The 14,783-nt window shown below is 45.8% G+C and overlaps 1 protein-coding gene across 3 annotated transcripts in view; it reads left to right on the top strand.

The window, feature by feature from the left end:
* The window catches only part of CIT (citron rho-interacting serine/threonine kinase), a gene marked incomplete at its 5' end in the record, with an annotated part of 169,926 nt that overhangs the window by 73,640 nt on the left and 81,503 nt on the right, over nt 1-14,783 (top strand). The gene's annotated exons all lie outside the window — the stretch shown is intronic.

Raw genomic sequence — 14,783 nt, 5'->3', positions numbered from 1 at the left:
TTCCCAAAGGTATGCATTGTCTGTACCTCCCAAATCAGTTACAAAACCTTCCCCAGCTCCTGCCCGTGGACACTGCCCTAAGTGCCCCGTGCTGTTTCCACCCCACAGTCATCCCGACCAGGTGCCTAAGACTCGCCTCTGTGTATTTTGTGGGGTTTTCTCCTCTTGCTCAATTTCTTCTCTAAGTCAAGCACATCTTGTTCTTCTTGCCTTATTCTGTTCTCTATTTAGACTGTGTGTGCTCGCCTCGCAGGCCTGGCAGGACCATTCTGCCGCCTTCTCATTTGTCTTAAAGGTACCTTTAGGAAATCCGATCCAAGCGCTCCCAGCCCAGTCCTGAGGATTAGGCTCCAGAAGATCTGCCTTTTTTTGCTGGTCTCTACACATGCTGATTCGCATGGTTGCCTCGGATCCCTTAAGAAGACAGTAATTGACTAACTGGTGCTGTATGTTCCCAATCTCGGTGCCAGTTTGGCAAGTGTCCCTTCCCCTAAGTGAATTTCTCTCGGTTCTCTCTGTTTTACTTGTCTTGAGTCTCCTGACCTCTCTCACCTTCCTTTCTCTGACGAACTTCCTGAAAGAGTAGCCTACCCTCAATGCCTCTTTTCCAACCTCTCCAACTCTATGAAAATCACTGTCTCAGAAGCCACGGATTCCACCCAGCCACTGTGTTTAGTGGTTGCCACCCCACCACATGATACCATTAGTTGCCACGAGTGTCTTGAAACCTTCTCCTTTCTTCTCTTCCACGTTATGGAAACTTGGTTTTCCCTCCTTCCTCTCTGACTGCTGTTCTCCCTGTTCCGTGTCTGTTTCAGGCCACCCTTGAGATGTTGCACCATCCCCTAAAGCTCCACCTTAGTTGTTTTTTTAGCCTGTTCAGGGTGATCTCATTGAGTCCATTGACTGTAACTCTCACTTCCCCATGGCCTTCCTCCCCCCCATGGCCTTCCTCCCATTGTGCCCTGCTCATCATCACCAGAATGTCCTACTAGCGTCTCTCCATCGCTGTTCCCAGCACAGACTCACTTGCTCACTCAGTAAGCCCCTCGGTGCCAGTTTAGTTTTCCTCATTTCATTTAAGAAACTACCACTTTCTCTACCTTTCTAGGCAAGAAAACGGAGTCATCTTAAACTATTTTTCATCTCCCCCACCGTCTCATCAGTTGCCGAGTTTTCGAAGTTGTGCCTCTTGCGTGTATGCCCGGTTTTCTGTCCCCACCGCCACCCCTCATTGAGTTTTGGACTACTGCAGTAGCCTCCTGACTGATTCATCTGCCTCCCGTTTTCCCCGGTCTAATCCATTCTCTACAGAGGGTGGAATTCTCCCAAAGCACATGTTGGATGATGTCATTTTCCTGCTCAGCCCTTCAGTAGCATCACGATGTGCACAGAATTAATGACCACTCCTGAGCTGGGTGTTCAAGCCTGGTGTGCCAAGACCCCAGCCTGCCTTCTCACTCACCCCTCCTCCTTGTGCCCTGTGTCTGGCCCAGCTGCTCAGCGCTCATCGAGGTTGGGGATGGTGTCTTCCACACTTTGCATGCAGCGGAGCCTTGCCTCTGGCAGGCCTTCAGTGAACATTTGTCAGATCGAACTAGAAGTGGCCAGGGATTATTCCAATTCTTCTGCACAGTTTATACAGCTGCTCATGGACGCTGTCGTCTCTTGAGTACTTCCTGTGCGCCCAGCACTGTGCCGAATGCCCCTTCACGTGAGTTGTCTCATTAAGTCGTCACAATCTCACCATAACTGTATGAGGTAGCTGGTATTATCCTCATTTTACAGAGGAGGACTCTGAGGCTCAGCAAGGTTAGGTTACTTGCCTGAGGTTTTGCAGGTAGTAACAGATCTGAGACTTAGACCCATAGCCTGGACCACTACACTGCCCTGCCTCTAACAATCCTGACTCTGCTAGACTGTGCAGGATCGACGGACTAGCCTAATAATAAAGGCGAAAGAGATGACTTTACTGAGAACTCACTGTACCAGACACTATTCTAAGGGCTTGATGAACATTCTCATTTAATCCCAGTGGTAACCCGTTGTTTTACAGACAAGGAAACTGATCAAGAAGCTTGGGTTACTTCTTTTTTTTTTTTTTTAAGGAACATTTATTTATTTATTGGCTGCGTTGGGTCTTCGTTGCTGCACGCAGGCTTTCTCAAGTTGCAGCTAGTGGGGGCTACTCTTCGTTGCAGTGCGCAGGCGGTGGCTTCTCTTGTTGTGGAGCACGGGCTCTAGGAATGCAGGCTTCAGTAGTTGTGGCACATGGGCTCAGTAGTTGTGGCTTGCGGGTTCTAGATTGCAGGCCCAGTAGTTGTGGCGCCCGGGCTTAGTTGCTCCACGGCATGTGGGATCTTCCTGGACCAGGGCTCAAACTCGTGTCCCCTGAATTGGCAGGCAGATTCTTAACCACTGCATCACCAGGGAAGCCCGCTTGGGTTACTTCTTAAGTTCACTCACCATGCATGTGGCAGTCGATGGCCAACTTTTCCAGCTTTTAACTTTAGAGCTGATACAAACATTCTTTGTTTTGGGGGACGGAATGTTGCAAGTCTAGGCTTTGGGACCAGGCAGATGTAGGTTCAAGTCAAGGCTCCCTGCCTCACTAGCTGTGCAAACAAGGCACTTGACCTCTCAGCATCACTTCCCTTACGTATAAAGTGGGGGTTATTCGTGCCAACCTGCTGGGTTTATCGTGGGGTCATGCAGAGCATGTAGTGTTAGTGCCGGGAGCAGAGTGGGTGTTCATTTCATATTTGTTGTTGTTATTTAGGGGTGAAGATGGGCCCAGGGGTGCTTTTGAGTCTCTTTTCTTCCCCGCTCCTCTTTATAAAGACATCTTGCTGGTTTCTGCCCATTGAGAGAATCAGGCTCCGTGGGGGTGCCTGACAGATTTCCTAATGTCTCTATCCAATTTTTTGCTCAGAATGGAGTCTGTGATGTGTTGGTTGGCTATACCTTCTGTAAAACACACTGCAGGCTCCTGATAGGACCTAGTTCCAGCGGGGTCTGGAACTCGGTGCTGGGGGAGGTGGACGTGTGCTGTGGCCAGCCTGGAGGTCACGCACTCCCACCCACCCTCCAGTGCTTGAGCGTCCCCTGGATGGGACAGCATATGTGTCATCGTGACAGTGCCATCCAGAACCAATACTGAGCATTTCCCGTGTGAGGGCCAGAGCGCTTTCTCAAGTCAGCATTGATTCAGCTCACTTCTTGTTTTGGATCTCTTTGTCCCACTGTGACCTTTAAACTGAGACTGCCTGGGGCACAGAAGTGCTTGGCACATTCATTCATTCGTTCATTGTAAAACATGTAGTTCTAAGCCTTGTGGCATGACTGAGCAAGATAGATAAGGTCCCTGCCCTTGGGAAGCTAACATTCTGTTCAGGGAGACAGAGGATAAGTAAGTTCATGGGTAAGACATTTTTCAGATGGTGGGAAGTGCTCTGAAGAAATCTGAACCTGGGTGGGCAATGGCTGGGAACCAGCACTTTAGTCCCTGAGGCCGGCACTAGCACATGGGTGTCCAGTGGGTGTCCAGAAAGCACGTTGGAGTAGCCAGAGCTTCCGGATGCACGGGGGAAGTGGTCCGAGAAGAGGTAGGCAGGGCCTTTGGTTTTGGATTTTGCTCTATTTGCAATGAGCAGGAAGCCTTTGCAGGATTTTGAGTAGGGACGTGGAGGGTCTGGTTCTCATGGTACAGAGAGGCCCTCTGATCACGGTGTGGTGGACAGCAGGATGGCAAGAGTCGGCTTCAGGGAGATGGGTTAAGTTACTGCAGCCATCCAGGCAAGAGGTGGTGGTATACCAGTGAAATTAACCTGCGAAGCTAGGCACTGGCTTAGAGGTGGGGACTGTATTAGAAATCACGTAACTATACTTTAATTAATAGCGTGAGTTTTAATACATGATTCTTGAGTCATTCCAAAGCATATGTTCTTATTCAGCTGGAGACCACTGCTCTGTGTGTGTGTGTATGTGGTGTGTGTGTGGGTTGGCAAGGAGGTGCCCCAAAGCTAGCTAGATTCAGAAGGTTTTTAGAAGAGCGGTATTTTTGGGGTAGTAGTCCCCCCTTACCTTCTGGGAACATGTCCCAAGACCCCCAATGGATGCTTGAAACAGCGTGTAGTGCCGAACCCTCTCTATATACTTTTTTCCCTGTACATACCTACATACCTATGATTAAGTTTAATTTACAAATTAGACACAGTAAGAGGGTATCAGAATTGCCACATCACTACTCTTGGGCTTTGGGGCCATTATTAAGTATAATAATGAACATAGGCACTGCGATATTTCGACAGTCAATCCGATAACTGTATCTTGGCTAGCCGGTAGCGTATACAGCATGGATAGGCTGGTTAAAGGGATGAATAACGTCCCAGGTGGGACAGAGCAGGGCAGCGCAAGATTTCATCATGCTGCTCAGATCGGTGCTCAATTGAAAGCTTATAAATTGTTTATTTCTAGAATTTTCCATGTAATATTTTTGGGCCACAGTTGACCATGAGTATATGAAACCATGAAAAGTGAAACTGTGGATCAGGGGGGACTACTGTATTTCCAAGTGTTCATGACGGACACCAGTGTGTATTTTTAAACGGGCTTATAAAGTTAGTTCATAAATTTCAGAATGCTCAATCTTAAAAGCCAATATATTTTTGGAACAGAATGCTGATGAGTTTTATTTTTTGCACCATATTACATCTTGCGCTTGCGTGTATTTTTAGTGCCGTTGGCCACAATTAAGGTAGAGCTCTCAGCTGAGCTAATTTCGATTCCCTCATTTTAGCCTCCAAGTATCCATTCTTGGTTATCTCAAGAATATCTGTGATTTGTGATCGATGTGATCTGTGATGTGGAGGCATGTCTTGCAGGCTTGGGATTCTCTTCCTAAGGAAATAAATGGATGGCTTGATGCTTAAGCATGATCTTAGTTATTACCGTAGTGATAGAGAGAACTCAGCACATGTACCTTCTTTTAGGTTGGAAATACAGATTGTATTCTCTTTTGATATGACGTATTCTATTGATACCTTTATTAAGGAAATTGTTTTTGAGTTATGGGAGTTATTTATAGACATTGAAAAAACTGCATCTTGTCATTTTTCCTTAAACGTTGAGGTTACATGTAAGAGCAGTTTTTAGGTCACATCGAACACATTTTAAGAAAACGTTCTTTCTGCTGCAGCAGTAACGACCAAGCCCCACATTCCCTCTGTGTCATATACCATTACCTCTATTAATACTCTTTGGACCTCTATAATTATAAAGCACATGTGTATATCAGGGAGAGATGTTGATTTCGGAGTAAATTTTTCTAGAAAATAGAAGCTGGAAAAAAAAGGAAAACCCAAACTTGGCTTTGTGCTTGAAGAGACAGCACTGCTGTGTGTGGGTGGGTGGCTGCATGCACCCGCTGCTCAGAAGTGCCTTTTCTCTCCATGGGGACAACGGACTGTGTATCAAAGATGCAGCCAGGAGGAGTAGGCAAGCAATGTGTGGGCAGGCTGCATATTCTTTTGTTAGCATCCTCATTGTACTGCATCTCATCGAGCCCAGAGCATGAACCAGCCTGGACCTATAAAATCTGTACTGTCCTATTTAATTACCCCCCGAGCCACTAAGTGATGGAGGAAGAGTTGCTCTCGTGCGTGAGTTGAGCTGTTTCTGGGGGGTGGCTGTGGACTGACCTGGCATATGGATGTTCTTGGGTACCCAGGCTGTCCCGGCCTTGGAGTCGCCCTCCCAGCATTGCACACAGCTAGTCACGGGTAGAAGCTACCTTCCCTTGCACGATCCATTTCCCCATCCTCTTTGACTTCGCTCCTCCGAGTCTCTGGGGAAGTTTTCTTGGGTTTCTTTTCTTGGGTTTGTCCGAGGCCGTCCAGCCAAAAAGCAGCAGAGTTGGGATTCCCATGACTTGATGGGTTGCAGAGCCCAACTTTGAACCAAAACCCAGCTCTCCTGCCCATCACCTGTACCCTAGTCATCCTAATGTGGTTGATAGGAGAATGTAGAGGCCATAGGGTAAGCTGTTCCTTAGCCTCAGTGCCACAGGATAATAATGCCCTCCTTAGAGGATTGTTGGAGGATTCAATGAGGTTACCCCTAAAGTACCAAGCACAGTGCCTGACGTTGTGCTCAATAAATGGGCGCTATTCTTGATAATCAAGGTGGTGGCATTAATTCTCTCTCCTACATTGCTACTTCTTTGAGGACAGGAATTGTGGCTTCCTTAACTTCATAGCCTCCACAGCAGAGTTTTGCAACTTGACGCTATTGACGTGTTGGGCTGGATAATTCTTTTTTGGGGGGGTTGTCCTGTGGGTTGTAGAATTGTTGAGCAGCATCTCTAGCCTCTACCCACTAGATGTTAATAGCACTCCCACCCCCAGTTGTGAAAATCAGCAAAGTCTCCGGACATTGCCACCTGTCATATGGGAGGCAAAATTGCCCCAGTTGAGAACCACTGGTCCACACGTACCTCTTATGGGATCACAGGGCTTTTATATTCTCCCTGATGTATAAGGGATATATATATATATATATATATATATATATTTTCTTTTCTTTCTATCTATCTATCTTACACTCACTCATAGAAGGTGGTCAGAAAATACAGGTGTACCTTGGAGTATCACAGTATTCACTGCAGTAGGGTAAATATCGCAATAAAGCAAGTCACACAATTTTTTTTGATTTCCCAGTGCATATAAAAGTTATGTTTATGGTATACCATAGTCTATTAAGTGTGCAATAGCATTATGTCTAAACAATGTACATTCCTTAATTAAAAAATACTTGATTGCTAAAAAATGCAAACCATCACCTGAAACTTCAGTGAGTCGTAATCTTCTTGCTGGTGCAGGGTCTCGCCTCCATGCTGATGGCTGTTGCCTGATAAGGGTCATGTTTGCTGAGGGCTGGGATGGCTGTGGCAATTTCTTAAGATAAGACAACAATGAAGTCTGCTACACTGATTGACTCTTCCTTTCACAAACGATTTCTCTGTAGTGTGCAATGTTATTTGATAGCATTTTACCCATAATAGAACATCTTGCAAAACTGGAGTTAATCCTCTGAAACCCTGCTGCTGCTTTATCAGCTAAGTTTATGTAATATTCTAAATCCTGTGTTGTCATTTCAGCGGTCTTCACAGCATCTTCACCAGGAGTAGATTCCACCTCAAGAAATCACTTTCTTTGCTCATCCATAAGAATCAACTCCTAATCTATTAAAGCTTTGTCATGAGATTCCAGCAATTCAGTTACCTCTTCAGGCTCCACTTCTAAATGTAGTCCTCTTGCTATTTCCATCACATCTGCAGTTCCTTCCTCCACTGAAGTCTTGAACCCCTCAATGTCATCCATGAGGGTTGGAATCAACTTCTTCCAAACTCCTGTTCATGTTGATATTTTGACATCTTCCCATGAATCACAAATGTCCTTAATGGCATCTAGAATGGTGAATCCTTTCCAGGAGATTTTCAATTCACTTTGCCCAGATCCATCAGAGGAATCACTATCTTGCTCTGGTTTAGGCTTGGGCTTAAGGGAATGCTGTGACTGGTGTAATCATCTATCCAGACCATTAAAACTTCCCTCATGTCAGCAATAAGGCTGTTTTGCTTTCTTATCATTCATGTGTTCACTGGAGGAGCACTTTTAATTTCCTTCAAGAACTTTTCCTTTGCATTCACAACTTGGCTAACTGGCCGAAGAAGCCCAGCTTTCAGCCTGTCTCGGCTTTTGACATTCCTTCCTCACTGAGCTTAATCATTTCTAGCTTTTGATTTAAAGCGAGTGACCTGTGACAGTTCCTTTCACTTGACCACTTAGAGGCTACTGTAGGGTTATTAATTGGCCTAATTTCAGTATCGTGACTCAGGGAATAGGGAGGCCCGAGGAGAGGGAGAGAGATGGGGAATGGCCGGAAGGGGAGGCAGTCAGAACACCCACAACATTTATTAAGTTCACTGTCTTATGTGGGTGCGGTTTGTGGTGCCTCAAAACAATTACAATACTAACATCAAAGATCACAGATCACCATAACAAGTGCAGTAAGTCCCCTACCTACGAACCTTCAAGTCGCGAACTTTCAAAGATGCGAACGTATGTTCGAATGTCCAGTCACATAAATTAGTTCACCTGTCTGGTGAACATTGTCACATACGTGCATCCTCTACTAGTGGTTGTGCTTTTGTGTACTGTACAGCACTGTATAGAGTACAGTAGGACAGTATCTTTATTTCAAGCCCAGGATGTCCAGAAGCAAGTATAAAAGCAGCAGTGATGTAGCTGGTACTACTGTACTTTTCAAGGCACTGTGCTGTAAGATTAAAAATCTTTTCTTTATTTTTTGTGTTTGTTTTTATGTATTATTTGTGTTAAAAGTATAAACCTGTTACAGTACAGTACTATACAGCCGATTGTGTTAGTTGGGTAGCTAGGCTAACTTTGCTGGACTTACGAACAAATTGGACTTCTGAACGTGCTCTCGGAATGGAACTTGTTCGTATGTAGGGGACTTACTGTATAATAATCAAGAAAAAGTTTGAAGTATTGTGAGAGTTACCAAAATGTGACACAGACAGGAAGTGAGCAAATGCTGTTGGAAAAATGGCGCCAATAGACTTGCTTGACATAGGGTTGCGCAAACTTCCATTCGTAAAAATCCCAATATCTGTTAAGTTTAATAAAGCAAAACACAGTAAAACAAGGTATGCCCGTATCTGTTGAAGTTTGAGAATTTTGAGAACAAAGGAGAATTCTGGCAATTCTTTCTTTTTAAATTTATTTATTTTTGGCTGCGTTGGGTCTTTGTTGCTGTGCATGGGCTTTCTCCAGTTGTAGCGAGCGGGGGCTACTCATCGTTGTGGTGCACAGGCTTCTCATTGTGGTGGCTTCTCGTTGCAGAGCACGGGCTCTAGGTGCGCAGGCTTCAGTAGTTGTGGCATGTGGGCTCAGTAGTTGTGGCTCGCAGGCTCTAGAGCGCAGGCTCAGTAGTTGTGGCGCACGGGTTTAGTTGCTCCGCGGCATGTATGATCTTCCCGGACCAGGGCTCGAACCCATGTCCCCTGCATTGGCAGACGGATTCTCAACCACTGTGCCATCAGGGAAGCCCTGGCAACTCTTTCTTAAGTTAGCAGGTAGACTCTGTCCCATTTCAGGGTCAACAGAAATAGTTTCTTTACAGCAATTCCATGCCCATCTCCGATAGCTTTAGATTTACAACCAATTACAGGATTTTTTGTACTTTCCTTCTCTTAAAGAAACAGTAGCATCGGCTCTTTAAATATTACCACGCTTGATGAAATGGTACTTTTCAGGATGATTTTAGACCAGCAGAGTTGCTACTTGAAGAGGACAGTGCTGAATTTGGTAATAGTCCGGTGGCTCTGAGGCCAGCTTTGGATCAGACCTCTCAAGCTATGATTTACATCGCAGTCAATTCTAGAATAGTACAGATGTCAGCAATAATTTGCTCTTGCTTTCAAAGTCAGAAGGACGGATAATGAAAATCCTAGAAAAAGTAAGTAAGTTGTGATAATATTTCATAATATCTACTGGGGGGGGAATCTGTTCATTCAAGAAGTACATATTGAGAGCTTACTTATCATTGACACTCGTGATTGAATTGGCCTAAGTGTGTACATGAAAAATAAATAGAATACAAATACGTCAAGTTGAGTCATACCTGTCTCTAGTATATTTCTTTTATAGAAATTCATGGAAATGGTATATTTTAGTTGACTTATTAAAATGGAGGGGGTAGGAATAGTCTTTAATCAGTGTCTGAAATCTGTACATTTTCTTGCAATTCATAGCTTACCATGATTAACTTCAAAATTGTGTTTCCACTGAAAGAGTGACCAAAAGGCACCAGTTAAATGGCCTGACCAAAGTGCCACCTGGAACCAAATGCTGGGGGCGGTCATACTGTGAGTTTTAAATGCCTGGACCTTAAATCACGTGTTCTTTGTTCTCATTAGCACCATGGTTCTCAAGCCTGTTTGTACGTTAGAATCACCTGGGAGCTTAATAAAAATGGTGTTACCCAGGCCCCATTCCCACCCTTTCTGTCTCTGATTTAATTGGTCTGGTTGGGCCCTGGATATCAGTTTCTTTTTTTTAACTTTAGTTTTTTTAGAACAGTTTTAGGCTCACAGCAATACTAGCAAGAGGTATAGAGATTTACCATATGCCCCCTGCCCCCCACTCATGCACAGCCTCCCGCGTTATCAACATCCCCCCCAGAGGGGTGCCTTTGTTACAATCACTGAACCTCCCTATTTAGGGTTCACTCTTGGTGGTGTACATTCTGTGAGTAAGGACAATGGTATGATAACGTGTATCTACCATTATACTGTCACACGAGTGTTTTCACTGGCTGACATCGGTAATTTTTAAAAAGCTCTTCAAGTGATTCTAATGTGTAGCCGATCTGAAGACCAGAGTCATCCTAGAAAGCTGCAGTGACCTTTCCCCCTTCTGTCCTCATCCCCCAGCCTCATCCTCCAATCCCATTACTGTTTACGGGATTGTCGCTACAACCTGGATTTAGTCACAGCAAACTTACCATAGCTTTTTAAAAATAAATTTATTTATTTATTTATTTATTTATGGCTGCGTTGGGTCTTCGTTGCTGCGCGTGGGCCTTCTCTAGTTGCGACGAGCGGGGCCTACTCTTTGTTGCGGTGTGCAGGCTTCTCATTGCAGTGGCTTCTCTTGTTGCTGAGCATGGGCTCTAGGCGCGCGGGCTTCAGTAGTTGTGGCTCGTGGGCTCTAGAGCGCAGGCTCAGTAGTTGTGGTGCACGGGCTTAGTTGCTCCGCGGCATGTGGGATCTTCCCAGACCAGGGATCGAACCTGTGACCCCTGCCTTGGCAGGTGGATTCTTAACCACTGTGCCACCAGAGAAGCCCCCAGCTTTTTTTTTTTTAGATGTAATTTTTATTTATTCTAAAAAAAAAAAAAAGATTTCTTTAGCACCTTTATTCTGAAGAGACTTAATTCCCATACTTAGAACTTCTAAACAGTGAACATTTGTCAAGCATCAAAATAGCAGATGAGGGAGTTGGACTCCGGTGATGGGGAGGGGCTGGTGCATCGTCTCCTGCGCGTGTCAGCGGATGGGGGCTGCGCATCTCCCTGATTCTGAGCCCCATTAACAGGTGACCTAGAAAGGCTCTTTTTGGGTGAATAAGCAGTGGGCTTTGTACCCACAGGAGCACACTTTACACCCCTCTGGAGCCTGCCCTCCACCTGTCATCAAGTTTTGAGAGCCCCCTCCTGTCCCATCATCGTGCACCCATGTAATCGTTCTTCTCCAAGGGTGCTGGTTTTGTGCTCAGGCCCAGAGAGCCATGGCCCCTCTTGTCATCCCTGACTTGTGTCAGTGTGGGTGACTTCTGATGACTGAAGGACCGGGACCCGGTCTGTGGATCATCCCTCCCTCCTTGGGTGGTCGGGTCTTCTCTAGCCCACCCACCAGAATAACATCAGGAATAAAGGAAATAGCGAAGGCAACTCAAGGCCGTGCCAAGCAACCCATTTCATCTCACGTTAAAAAAAAAAATGTGTTTGTATGTGTTTTGACTAGATTTAGGTAGAAAATAGGCCAGTGAGAGGAGCAGAACTTGGTTAAAATTTTTAGCCCAAAGTGAGATTTTAAAAAAAGATTTATTTCTGGATTTCAGTCCCCGGTGCCCATTTCTGTGAATAATCAACATTTGTTCTAATGTGAATAATAGCATGGAGCAAATTCAGCCCCCTGAGTTTCACTATTTCTTTCTTTCTCTCTTTTTTTTTTAGTATTTATTTATTTACTTGGCTGCGTCAGGTCTTAGTTGTGGCACGTGGGCTTAGTCGCCCCATGGCATGTGGGATCTTTGTTCCCCGACCAGGGATCGAACCTGTGTCCCCTGCATTGGAAGGCGGGTTCTTAACCACTGGATCACCAGGGAAGTCCCAGGTTTCACTGTTTCAAGCAAGGGTTTTAGGCCTGCGAGGCATGTGCTGCTCACACTGTTGCAAAGGTAATGATGATAGAAACCACAATGATAGTAGTGACGGTTGACATTTATTGAACCCTCATGATGTGCCAGGCACTGTGATAAGGACTTCCCATGGGTTATCTCACTTAATCCTCATAAGCACTCTTGGAAGTAGGTTGAGAATTATCCCCATTTTACAGATGAGGAAATCGAGGCTCACAGAGCGAGTGGCAAGGTCAGATTTTGAACAGAGCTGCATGACTCTGGGTGTTGACTCACTTGGCTGCCCTACAGTATGTGTGTTGGGAGCTGTCACTGGGGTACAGCGAGCCAGCACCGTCACGCCACCCCCTGTCACTGGGCTGGGAGCTGTGAGGAGAGAGACCTGAGCTGCTGCAGGGAACTGACCTCTTTTAGGCAGGGAAGTAGTCTGGGGCAGTGGAAAGCAGAACTTTCACCTGCTGGTAGGACGCAAGTGCTCTCTGACAACCAGCTCCTGCAACCCCGTTACTAAGGCAACGAAAATCGGACAATGGGGCAGCAGTGGGCTCTGCCACATGCCCCTCTGTGCAGAAGAACCTTTGTCGGCTATTTCTGTGGCTCTGCCCTTCACCAGTCCCAGTGTTCATGCCCAGGGTGCCAACCACTGAGGGAAGCTGCCCTGTATGAGAACTGTTATCTCCACCCATAATTTTTTTTAAACAGATTAAAACAAACGAAATTATTTATTTATTTATTTTGACTGCGCTGGGTCTTAGTTGTGGTACACGAGATCTTTGTTGCGGCATGCGGGATCTTTAGTTGCGGCATGCGGAGTTCTTAGTTGTAGCATGTGTGCGGGATCTAGTTCCCCGACCAGGGATCAAACCTGGGCCCCCTGCATTGGGAGCATGGTGTCTTACCCACTGGACCACTAGGGAAGTCCCTCCACCCATAATTAACTGCTTTTAGGAATGAGGCAGGGTGTGTGAGTTATGTGTATGTGTGTGGGTAAGTACGTCCTTGTGGAGAGAGCATCCTTCTAGCCCATTCTTAGGAGGTCACGCTACATTATTTTTGTGATACTATCCTGAGCGTTATATCAGGTGCATCGTCAGTCTCTCTACCCCAGTTCTCTATTGGGACCAACAGAAACCATTTATTAACTGGCAGGTTACTTAAGCTCTCTGGGCCTCAGTTTCCTCATCTATAAAATGAGAATAATGTCTCATAGAGTCGTTGTGGGGACTAAAGAGTTAAAACATGCCTCGCTTTAGGACAGAACCGTGCATACAGAATCGGTGGTCAGTAAGTGTATGAGTTTCCTCTGGCTGCTGTAATAAGTGACCACAAATTTAGTGGCTTACAACAACACAGGTTTATTACTTTATATTTCTGGAGGTCAGAAGTCCAAGATGAATTTTACTGGGCTGGAAGTAAGGTGTACAAGGCTGCACCCTCTGGAGCCTCTAGGAAAGAATCAGTTTCCTTGCCTTTTTCAGCTTCTAGAGGCTGCCCAGTTTCCTTGGCTTGTGGCCCCTTCCCCCGTTTCCACAGCCAACAGTGTAGCATCTTCCAGCCTCCCTCTGACTGTGACCCTACTTCTGTCGTCACCTCTCCTCTCTTCCTCTGCTTCCATCTTAAGAGGACCCTTGTGGTTACGTTGGACCCCCACCCCCCAACCCCATGTAATCCAGGATAGCCTCTCCATCTCAAAATCCTAACGTAATCACATCTGCGAAGTCCACTTTGCCACATGGGGTGACAGATCCACAGGTTCCAGAGATTAGGATGTGGACATCTTGGTGGAGGGACATGATTTAGCCAACATAATTAGCGTTAGCTGTTTCTGTAAAATGAAACAGAACCAAACTGGCTAGCTTGGGGATGGAATAAACAACAATTTGGTCAGTATAGTTAACTGATACCATTGGGCACTTGATGTGTTAGCTCAGTCCTGCGTCAAGACCTTGGCGTTATCCACCCCCTCCCTGGAGCTTGTTTCCTTCCAGAGCTTTGGAGGGTCAGCGCCTTCTCATCCTTCAGGTGTCAGCTCAGATGTCACCACCCAGAGAAGCAGGCCCCTGATCCGTTTCCTCTGCCATAGCACATCACCCCATTTCCTTCTTTGGCAACATCTGTAACCTTTTAGCTTGTGTGTCTGCCTGATGCATTCTGCGTGCCCTCTGAGAATGTCAGCTCCAGGAGGGCAGGGACCGTGTCTGTCTTGTCCACTGCTCTTCCAGTGCCCGGAGCAGTGTAGGTGCACAGTACACATCCGTTTAGTGAGTAAGTGAATAAAGCTGTATCAGCACAAATGCCGTGTGCTTAATGCCCACGCTCTCCTGTTGTGGTAGGTCCTTTTATTATCGTTCTACCTCCTAGAAATGGAAACAGAGGCTCAGGGAGGCTGAATCATTGCCTCAGGTCAATGGTGACTAAATTTACACTCAGGCTCTCCTGCTTCCAGAGTTCTTGGTCCTGTCCACCTCTCTGCCTCATGGCCTTGGTGTTATTAGAAGCTGCCTGAGCCAGCTGTGTTGATGGCCAAGGATGCTGGCAGGTCTTGTGGTCTCTGCTGCAGTTTTTCTTTTTTTTTTTTTTTTAATTTATTTTATGGAAGTATAGTTGATTTACAGTGTCGTGTTAATTTCTGCTGTATGGCAAAGTGACTCAGTTACCCATATATATACATTCCTTTTCATATTCTTTTCCATTATGGTTTATCACAGGGTATTGAATATATTCCCCTGCTCTATACAGCAGGACCTTGTTGTTTATCCATTCTGTACGGAATAGTTT

This window comes from Leucopleurus acutus, assembly GCF_964270905.1.
Source record: "Leucopleurus acutus genome assembly, chromosome: 13".
Taxonomy (NCBI): Eukaryota; Metazoa; Chordata; class Mammalia; order Artiodactyla; family Delphinidae; genus Leucopleurus; species Leucopleurus acutus.
The sequence above is the reverse complement of the archived record's forward strand: the minus strand, read 5'-3'. Positions and strand labels throughout refer to the sequence as shown.